This window comes from Anolis carolinensis, chromosome 6 (assembly GCF_035594765.1).
Source record: "Anolis carolinensis isolate JA03-04 chromosome 6, rAnoCar3.1.pri, whole genome shotgun sequence".
NCBI classification, from domain to species: domain Eukaryota; kingdom Metazoa; phylum Chordata; class Lepidosauria; order Squamata; family Dactyloidae; genus Anolis; species Anolis carolinensis.
The window spans coordinates 110,274,223-110,284,757 of NC_085846.1; the positions used below are offsets into that span (position 1 = coordinate 110,274,223).

Consider the following 10,535-nt stretch of genomic DNA (forward strand, 5'->3'; position numbering starts at 1 on the left):
ACAGGACAAGACATTAGGGAGGTTGGCCTTTTTGGCCTTTTTATAACACTCTTTAAAAAGCTTAATAAGCAAATTATCACAAAGTGAATTTAGGCTTGAATCCCATTGTTATTCTCAGCTACAATAAATAAATGAATACATGAATACACCTTATTTATATTCTTCTCTCCTAGGGAACTCAGAGCGAATTACAGCATTTACCTACATAGGCAAACATTCAATGCCTTTACAATAATATACAATGAGACAGAAAACACAAACAAAGGCAGAAACTTCTTTTATTTCTGGCATCTGGAGGTGGCGCTCATTTCTGACTCTGGGTGGTGCTTTTCTCCATTTTCAAGTCAAGAAGCCTGTGTTATGTGACCGGCAAGATTGCTTGGAGTATATCTTTGCCTTTTCCCACCAAAGCAGTACCTATTTATCTACTCACATATTGCATGTTTTCAAACTAGGTTGGCAGGAGCTGGAGCTTACAGATGGGAGCTCACCCCACGTTGCAGATTCGAACTGCCAACCTTCAAGTCAGCAGTTCAACAGCACAAGGGTTTAACCCATTGCACCACTGCGGCCCCTTTCAATTTATGAAAGTCAGTTCAACTTTCATAAATTGTAGATCAAAATGGTTTAAATTAATTGGAACAAACAATATAAGAGTCTTTAATGCAATGATGGGAACTGAGTGGCTCTCATAACATTAGACTATAACTTCCCACATTCCTTGCCATTAGCTAAACTGGGGCTGCTGGACACTGCAGTCCAAATAATATCAGTGATTTTTTTCAGTTCTACAAGCCTTTGCTCCATTAAATTGCTGCTCTTCCAATTCTGTCCATTGTGCTCTTTTCTCTCCTTGTAGGCAGGGGACTTTTACAATTTATCTGAGATAGATTTTAGTTCCTAAGAGTTATGGAAATTGGAAGACAAACCATCATTAGTTTGCAAAACATTTCATATTTTTGTCACAATCAGTCCTAGCTAGTCTTCTCTGCCCTCCAGAGCTGCTTCTGGATCCTGGTAACCATGTCTTCAAGGGTTATGTCTTCCTTTGAAATCAAGAAGGTGTTTCTCCTTTGAAAATAATTTTTCCTCAAGAGGCAAATATCCTTCTGATCAATATTTAATGTTGTCTTTTGCTATTCTCAGTTCTTACTGGGCTCTGATGGTGATTTTCTGCTGATGGCGACCTAGCAGAGTCAGCAACACAAACTATATTTTCTGCTGAGCTATCACTAGGAAAAACTCAGTCTACACTTCTTCTTTCCCATAAGTCATGGGCTTGTTTTAGGGTGCAAAGGAAACAAAAATCAAACCTTTTGAAACTGTTGTCCCAGAATCCAGATTTGAGCCACAGCATGTGTTGCACTTGCAATGTAAGGATACAGATTTCCGCTTTTAAACTTTAGACGCCACCAGTAGCAAGACTGGCTACTTTCTTCTATGAGTCAAAGCTTTATTGATTTTTGGATCATGAGGAATGTGTAAAGCCTTTCACTTACACAACTTGGTTTCCAAGCAAGTTTCTAACAATGTTGTGTAGTAGTTTGACTCTGGAGACCATGAAAATCCATTGGGTGACCTCAGGTGAGTCATATACCCTTAGTCACAGAAAATACTCCAATAGGTTTGCCTTAGGGATGCCATAAGCCAGAAATGACTTGATAACATACAGTAACAATAAAACAAAACTCCCAGCCATTCTGGGCCCTAGTTTGGTGAACTACTTGACCCAATATATTTGAGCTTCTTTTTTCTTTCTTTTTTCTTTATTTTTTAGAAAAATAGGAATATGAGTGTGTGGCACATTTGACTGTGACTGTCAGGCAATATGAAGGTTTTTGGATTGGCCAGAATTTATGTAAAAACTAGGAGCTTCTCTTTCCACACTTGGTCAAGAAAACTGTAGTGTTGCATTTACCATCTTCAAATATTGGCAAAATGTGAATTTTCAGAAGATACTGAAATCTCAGCTATCTCAAGACATGTATTTTCACACTGTTTTGTACACTTCACATGCTAAAACTTCAGCACCATGTTTTGTTTTTTTTCTTAATGGCATGCCCCCTGGTCAACAGGGTGCACATCTATGTGGATATAATGATGTTTCGGATAAGTTAATGATGCCCAATAATACGTAGGCAGAAGGACTAGAAACAAGTGCAGATGTTAAATCTAACAGCCTGTGATGTTTGTAGCTAATGTTTAAAGGCACCTGCTTTTAATTCTGATGCTGTCTCACTGTTGCACATTAGCCTGGATTCACCTTTGCACTCAACACCACACAGAAGTCCAAGGATACTAACTAAACAATTTATTCAGAAAAGCAAATCTAAAAAAGGAAAAAGATAATATGAAAATGCAATGTCCAAACAGCAATAGGAAGAAGGCCTTCAAAAGGCCATAGTCCATACAGCAAGGTTCAGTTTAAAAATAACAAGATATAGGAAACAACCAGGAATCAAAACATAGGCACAAATCCATAAACAGGAATACAGCAAATTCTTTCAAAACATGAATCCATAAACATGAGTATCAGACTTTTCCAAAGGTCTTTGACCTGGATATGAACAAGACCCAAGATCTACATGGTAATGCGGTGTTGCCTCATCTGACTCTTAAGAAAACAATCTTTTAATTCAAAGACCACAAGGCTATGGAATCATGCTTTGGGCATCTGCTCTGTTGCTTCAAGGATTTCTCACCCTGTTGTTCCTCATGAATTCGTTGTGACCACCGTAATCTGGCTTCCTTCTCTGAGACTGAGTCTCAACTTCCTACTAACTGCAAGTGTGTTCTCAGGGGAAAGTTCTCTCTCTTCTAACTCCTTATCTTTTGTTGCTAAGGCATGACTAGGAGAAAGGATCTCTTTAACGTCTGATGCCACAGCGTCTCCCTGTCTGCTCTGCTCTGAAGCAGTTTCACTCTCACCGGACACAGGCCCATTCTCCCAGGTGGAATCATAGCATCATATCTAAATCCTGGGTTTTCTTATCTAAATCCTGATCTAAAATCCCCCATTTCCCTCTCTGGAAAACCCATCAGTCCTCACAACCTCTGATGAAACAATCCCCTCATCTTCAGCCTCTGGCTGAACTACAACACTCTCACTGGAGTGTGGAGGCCTTTCTAGTCTGTGGGTTTTTTCTTTGAACAACTGTGTTATTTTTCCTTTGCTAGAAACATAGATTTGAATGTTTTCTCTCTCTTTGAATGAGATTTTCCTGCTTCTTGCAGGGGGTTGGACTGGATGGCCCGTGAGGTCTCTTCCAACTCTACGATTCTATGATTCTATGATTCTCTTTGGAGGGCCCGGGATCACCCTCTCATAGCCATAAAGCATGGCTGCCAAAATGAGCATCCAGTTTCTCTTTTAATTCCTCTTGCTGGGAACATTCATCTTGACTCTCCTCCTCCTCCCTGGAGGAGGATTCCTCAAGATAAGACATGATAGAAATGTCAAGAGCTTGTAAGATGGATCTTATTACAGTTCCCAGAATCTTCCAGCAACAGAGCCATTGGTCATGGGAAATTATGAAAGTTGTGATCCACAAAATTAACTTTTTGACACTCGGGTTAATAAGATGGGTTCTCATTAACAAAAGTCCCTTGCACTGAGATGTTCATAAAATAAAAAAGATACATCAGCATTAAGCAGTACCATTTGTCTACTACAGAGTGTAACTTCCAACCTCACTCCAGCAAACTTCATCCATGCACTTTAATCCCTTCCTACCTTACCTTATCCCATATTTTCCCAGTTGACTCTCTGACACTTGTTTATACACTTTATTAAAGCTTTGGATATTGTGTTTTATATGCCCGACCCCTTTTATCTCCAGTGGCTGATGTTGTACTATTACTCATTTGTTCTGATTTTATGTGTTTTATTGTATTTTTAAAATATTTAAATTGTTTATTTAATTTGATTTATGTTATTACTGTTTTGTTTTGATATTCATTGTAATTGCTTTATTCTGTTTTGTTTTGGGCATCGCCCCATGTTAGCCACCCGAGTTCCTTCGGGGAGATGGTGCCAGGATAGAAAAATAAAGTATTATTATTATTATTATTATTATTATTATTATTATTATTATTATTCCTCGATTGATGAAAACAAGTCTCCAGGTATGTCTGTTTGTTGCAAATGTTCATAGTAAAAAAGCATCACAAGTTCTTTTGTCTCACCTGCTGGGGCACATAAAATCTGAAATAATAAACGCAAGAATCAGAAACATTATGGTGTGTTTCAATATTTCATTGATCAGTCTTCAAGGTCTTTAACGATTCCCCGACTCCTTTGGTATTTTCAGGTTTTTTCACTTCTAATTTCTAAGATGTGCACTCTGAAAGCCTTGCGTATAGGATGGGCCAAGGGCATCTGTTCTTCCATCTGTCTTCAGTATGTGGGTGAGTCATTCCCACATACTGAAAGAAAAAAAATAGAAGAGTGCAAGGTTTAATTTGGCCTAATCTAATAAGGTAAGTGAAACTCTTTGGTAATATATAGTTCATTATATAGCGCAGGTATGGGCAAACTTGGTCCCTCCAGGTGTTTTGGACTCCAACTCCCACCATTCCTAACAGCCTCAGGCCCCTTCCTTTTCCCCCTCAGCCGCTTAAGCGGCTGAGGGGGAAAAGGAAAGGGCCTGAGGCTGTTAGGAATGGTGGGAGTTGGAGTCCAAAACACCTGGAAGGATCAAGTTTGCTCCAATGTGCTGAAAGGAACAACAACTGGATCTTCAGAGATATCCACTCTTATTAGTAATCTTGATCAAAGGGGTCTCTGTTTCAATTTTAGGCTTTGTATGTTAAAATGGTAAAACAGAATAAATCCCATATAAGAATCTGATTGGCTTCCATTAATATTAATGGTCTTGCTAAAGGTGCCATTTACTAGCACTGCCATGATTTTGACAAAGCACAGCAGGAAAAGATGCAAATGTTGACTGCAAACTGACACACAGCGAGGCAATTGTTATTTACATAAACAGCACAGAGTCCGCAATTGTCCACGGGATAATGCGAGCAGATGTTATAGTAATGCATTACTTAAGGATAAATGTCAACGTAAATCTTGTTAATAAAACAAAGTTGCTTAATTTTCAATTAAATGCCTAGCGCTCGTCCCGCATTTCCATCAACACACAAGGTGCTTTCCACGTTTCTTAAGCTTTCCCAAAGATCCTCGGTTTAGAGCTTATGAAAGCTGTATTTCACGCTTACCTCAAAGGTATACAAGAGTGTTTACTGCTTTAGGCTGGGATGCTGCGAATGCTATAAATCGGCTGCCAAAACTCCTCTCTTTCGCATCTGCAGAGCAGATCGGGGAGAGAAAATAATTATCTCCTATTGGACCATTACGTTCACAGTAGCACAACAATTTTCCAAAATGAGTCAGTTACAACACAATGATGGTGATCCAAACTGACTATTTTGCTGCCTCAGAATGGTATAATAATAGAGTATTCTCTCAAGATTGGGTTATACTTGGGGCAAGAGCAGGGAAGGGCTGTAAGAAGAGCCATTCCTTTCCAACTCTTGACAACTTTAACCGATGTCAAAATGCTTTACATCATTGCCACCACTATCTCTTCTTTTGAGTATATCTCAGAAAAGCCCAAACCAAAGCATTCAGCTAAAAGACGGACCCCATTTTCTCTAAAGCCTTTCTCTCCGACAAAAGACATTTAACTTTTTTTCTACCTCATTTGGAAATAATTTTAGAAATATTTTAGATTTTTGTGGTTGAGAAGATGTGAATTTCTCTTACCTTTTCAAAATGGCTTAGATACTTACAGTAGAGTCTCACTTATCCAACACTCGCTTATCCAGCGTTCTGGATTATCCAACGCATTTTTGTAGACAATGTTTTCAATACATCATGATATTTTGGTGCTAAATTCGTAAATACAGTAATTACTACATAGCATAACTGCGTATTGAACTACTTTTTCTGTCAAATTTGTTGTATAACATGATGTTTTGGTGCTTAATTTGTAAAATCATAACCTAATTTGATGTTTAATAGGCTTTTCCTTAATCCCTCCTTATTATCCAATATATTCGCTTATCCAGCATTCTGCCGGCCCGTTTATGTTGGATAAGTGAAACTCTACTGTATGTGTATAGAAAATGGGGAACCAAGCAGACCTATTAATACAGTAGAATCTCACCTATCCAACACTCGCTTATCCAATGTTCTGGATTATCCAACACATTTTTGTAGTCAATGTTTTCAATATATCATGATATTTTGGTGCTAAATTTGTAAATACAGTAATTACTACATTGCATTACTGCGTATTGAACTACTTTTTCTGACAATTTTGTTGTATAACATGATGTTTTGGTGCTTAATTTGTTAAATCATAACCTAATTTGATGTTTAATAGGCTTTTCCTTAATCCCTCCTTATTATCCAACATATTCGCTTATCCAACATTCTGCCGGCCCGTTTATGTTGGATAAGTGAGACTCTACTGTATGTGTATAGAAAATGGGGAACCAAACAGACCTATTTAGAATAAGAATAATAATAATAATAATAATAATAATAATAATAATAATAATAATAATAATAATACAGTAATAATAATAATAAAAACTTTATTTATACCCCGCTCCATCTCCCGAAGGACTCGGGGCGGCTTACACTGGAACAAGCCCAAAACAGTATTACATCAATAAAAATAGTAACACAATAAAATCACAATATAATAACACTTCTCACAAAAGTTAAAATAACTTAAAACATAGACAGTAATCCCAATCCGTAGTCAAGCACCATAGGCCATGGGCCATTTTAAGGGGAATGGAAATCTAAAAATGCATATTCTTTGGTGGCTAGGGATGGGAACGACTAAAGGTAATAAAGTGCATGGAATGGCCAAGGTCTAGGTAAAGCACATGGACAATCAATCATCAGTTATGAGAAGGCACATGTGAACATCCAAAAATGGAATGATAAAAATATTAGGATTCAAAAGGTCTTGGGTATTACAAAAGCACTTCAGAAATAAATGGTTGGAGTTCTGCTTAGATGTCTGCATGGGGCCGCAGTAATGCAGCGGATTAAACTGCTAACTGCAGGAAATCTGCTGACAGGAGAGTTGATAGTTCAAAGTCACAAGTCAGGGTGAGCTCCCACTGTCATCTCTAGCTTTTGCAAACCTAGCAGTTCGAAAATATGCAGACAACAGGCTTCTTGGCATGAAAAAATGGAACAACAGCACATCCCCATGGCCAGAATTGAAGATAGCCTCCAGATGTCGGAGATGAAAGGAGAAGGCCTTTACTTGTCTGTCTGTGTATTGTATGTCACTGTTGTTCATTGTGTAAAAGGCACTGAATGTTTGCCTTATTTGTGTTTACTGTAATCCACTCTAAGTCCCTTATTATTAGACTTAGCCCCAAAGAGAGTACATCCATGGAATCATTTGTTGAATCATGTGACACAACCTGGAGTTGACTCCCATTGATGCAATGGCCCTGCCCTTGCTAGGATTATTCATAGGATTTAAGACCATGTTTAAGACCAGTCTGGATTACAAATCTCAGTTTCTGAATAAATCCCTCCGAATTATTTTTCCAAGGTTGCAATTAATCTAGGCACAGATATTTCAGAATCACAGCAGAGATACATTGACAATCTTCCATCTTTTAAGCATATTGGGACATGACTCCAGTATCTTTGGTGATGAGACCAAGTAGCCAGTCTAGATGAATTCTATGACTGGATACAAGACTACTTTCTGAGTGTACTCCTTATCTGTCACCGTGTTTGATTAAGCAATAGGTAGATGAAAAAAACCATTGCCCATAGGATTGACTTATAACTGCATAAATGATGTGTACGGGCTGAATATTTCATAAGAACATTTGCATCTTGTTTTCAGCTGAACTGAAATCAAGATTCAGGGGCTGTTTTGATCTGATAAAATATCTGTGGGTTTTTTATTACTGCTTTCCCAGTTTGTTGTCAGCCTGTGAAGGAAAGGCTTCAGAGGTACAAATATGAGATTTTTGTATACTCACCCAGGGGGACCTCACGTCTTAGATTTTCATACATAAATGCATTCCTGGAGGGATGGGAAAAGGTGAAGGAGGAAAGCATATATAACTATTGAAAACATGTGGTTTTGCTTTATGGAGTACACTGAAAAATTGGGATTGTTTCAAGTTTTCCAACACATCACATGGACATATAGCAAGCTATGTAGATAAATTATCATGTACTACTTTCATACGTTGTCTACTCACTCATGTTTCTGACATCAAACCTGGCAAGATATCTTAATGTGGCAAAGACAGAACTACTTATTTTTCCCCACAAACGTACTTTATAGTATACATTCCTCAACACTGTTAAATGTTTTCCCATTTAATAGCACAGTTACACAGCAGAAATCAAGACTTTATATATTACATAGTAGTAAGAAGACAGTTATTTCTTCATAGAGATGTCTTTATTTTTTACTTTTATGTTTTGTGGTTTTTTTAATGTGTGAGGCGAGAGGAGAAATAATTTTAGGGGTGAATTTAACATAAGTAATATAAGATGTTTATAGTATACTAGGGATGTTTCTATTTTGATATAACACTGTACTTATATTGCAACAATAAAAATATTAACAGAAAAGAGTGTTACTATTTTTTCTGCGAAGGAACCAACATAGTTTTGGCTCTATTTTTTACCCTTCTTTGTTTTTGGTTGCTTATATTGAGGCAGCAGCCAAGTTGTGTTGATTTCTTTTTATATAACATTACCAAAAATCAAACTGTTCATTTCTTATTTCTTTGCCAAGCTATTTGGCCATTTCCCACCTTGATTATCGTAATCTTCTTTTGCCTGGTCTTCCATTATCTCGCTTTCATCCTCTGGTTTCCATTCAACAATCTGTAGTTAGGATTATCAGTCATTTGGACCATGTTACTCATCCCTTTCAGGATTCAGTACAAGCTTCTTGTTGTATTTGCAGACTGCTTATAAGTTATTTTAAAATCTCAAAACTTTCTTAGGGGAGAATGCAGATAACCCTCAAATTGAGAAGCATTTCTAGGCAATTTGTATAGTATTTTTCCAAATTTGAAGTTTCACCTTCAGGGTCTGAGGATAGGAAAGTCCATTTCCACCAACCCAGACTCATGTAAACCTTGAAAAGTTTCTTTTCTGGACTGCATCTCTCCCAGTTCTTATGGCCAATATTGGAATGTTATTGTCTCTCCTGCATATAAACAGTGAAATAGACATACCAATCTTTGGATTTTTTAGGAAAGACAGCAGGTTTGAGATCACTGGAAGATAATTATCTGTAGCAGATGTAAGTGGTTTTATGATGTGTGGGAAAGTTGAGAGTTAGCATCTGTTTAAATTCTTATTTGTAGGTGCCTCCTAAACTTTTGGAAGTGTTTTTAGCATCATACAGAGGCAGAGTGTAAAACACACACACACAGAGATAAACTATGCACTATGCAATCAACTGCAGAGAGGAAATGAGCTACAGGCTTCCATCTGTTTAATTTTTTTTCCATTGGGCAAACCCTAACAGCAGAGAAACACAATTTAACATCTGCCAGAGAAATAATAGGTTCTCAGTGGCTGGCACTGGCAAACCCAGTTTCGAAACCCACCAGGTCTGATAAGGGAGGAAAAACCAGTTATGTTTCCAAATACTGTGGTGAGGAAGAAAAAAAGTGAATCAACATGCCTCATTTGTGCCTTTCCTTCCTTATTTTTACAAAGAGAGAGAAAGAGTGGAGGCTGATAGCTTCTGCATCAGCGAAGCAATGAATCACTTTGGATTTTAATCTGATAAGTTTTAAAAGAGCCATCCAAGGTGATAAACATATGGGGATATGATCCAACACTTTGGATAGTTTGGAGAAAGTTAGATTACACTGTGTATCTGCCAATGTGCCTGCGTCTTGGCCCGCAGCACAATGGGGAAGGCAGAGATACTGCTTTGTGTTCCTAATGAATCAAATGGTACACTAAGATCTCTGAAAAATACTTAAGTGTGTGTATGTGTGTGCTTGCAAGTCACCTGTTGACCCATGGCAAGCCCATGAATTTGATGGTTTTCTTAGGCAAGGAAGACTCAGAGGTGGTTTTATAGTTCCTTCCTCTGAAATTTAGCCTCCAGATCAAAATTGGTCAGATGAGTTCACTCTTGCACTTGCAGGTTCCACATAAATGTTGTCAAGTCTTGGTTTATTTATAGCATTATATACTAGGAGTGGGAATTCAATGGTCCTCTAGATCAGGGGTCCCCAAACTAAGGCCTGCGGGCCGGATGCGGCCCTCCAAGGTCATTTACCTGGCCCCTGTCCTAAACTTTAGACTTAGGGTTGACCTAAGTCTACCTGGTCTTTGGAGGTCTCTTTGCTTGCCTATGGTCTTATGAGACCATCTAGATGGCTTTTGGAGGTCATTTTCCTTACTATGTTCCTATGAGACTGTCTAGATGGCCTTTGAGGGTTCCTTTCCTTACCTATGGTCTTATGAAACCATCTAGATGGTCTTTGGGTGGCCCTTT

At 38.1% G+C, this 10,535-nt stretch overlaps 1 long non-coding RNA gene across 1 annotated transcript; it reads right to left on the bottom strand.

Annotated features, from left to right (window-relative positions):
• Positions 1-1,683: 1,683 nt before the first annotated feature.
• LOC134292644 (uncharacterized) lies at positions 1,684-9,448 on the bottom strand. Its single transcript, XR_009999901.1, has 3 exons — positions 8,035-9,448; positions 5,224-5,310; positions 1,684-4,425 (listed from the first exon to the last, which is right to left on the bottom strand). It is a non-coding gene; the product is annotated as an uncharacterized LOC134292644 (long non-coding RNA).
• Positions 9,449-10,535: the final 1,087 nt, after the last annotated feature.